Here is a 689-nt window from a genome sequence, read left to right as displayed (position 1 = left end):
CAGTTTTCAGTTTTTCAGCTTTCCTATCTCTGGAAATGTGAGATCTACTTGATAGCTCAACTGTAGCCAACTTTTTTTGTATTTTTGTAATATTTATCTACTAAGTTAGAAAAGCAGCCTCATGAAATACAGTTGATTGAGTGGATGGGTGGGTGGGTGTGTGGCTAGCCTCATTATCATTATATATATATAATCTGATGGTTTTAAGAACTAATTTTCTAGAGCAATAAAGTGGCTATAATGTTAAGTAAACAGTATATTATGATTTCTAATGATGTCTTTAAAAATTAAGTCTTGAATTATATCAAGAAATTTTGGCAGCTGAAGGTATATTTATTTTTAAGTTACTAGTTTTTTGTCTACAATTTTTTTTTAATCTGGAGATAATTTTAGATTTATAGAAGAGTTAAAAAAATAGTACAGAGAGTTCTTGTCTACCTTTCACTCAGCTTCCCCTTATCCTAAATCTTACAACATTTATCAGAACTAAGAAATTAGCCTTGGAGCAATACCATTAAAGTATAGAACTCATCAGATTTCACTATTTTTTCCATTTATTAATTTTCTTTTAATGAGCTGTTTTTACTCTGATTGTCTTTTACTTTTAATGACCAATAAGTATGCCTTTGAGTTTTTGCTCTTCAGTTTGGAAATTACTGTTGGTGAAAAAGATTTCTCTAAAGGAAATG

The sequence above is a fragment of the Panthera pardus genome, unplaced genomic scaffold (assembly GCF_024362965.1).
Source record: "Panthera pardus isolate Hobbes unplaced genomic scaffold, ASM2436296v1 HiC_scaffold_13, whole genome shotgun sequence".
Taxonomy (NCBI): Eukaryota; Metazoa; Chordata; class Mammalia; order Carnivora; family Felidae; genus Panthera; species Panthera pardus.
The sequence above is the reverse complement of the archived record's forward strand: the minus strand, read 5'-3'. Positions refer to the sequence as shown.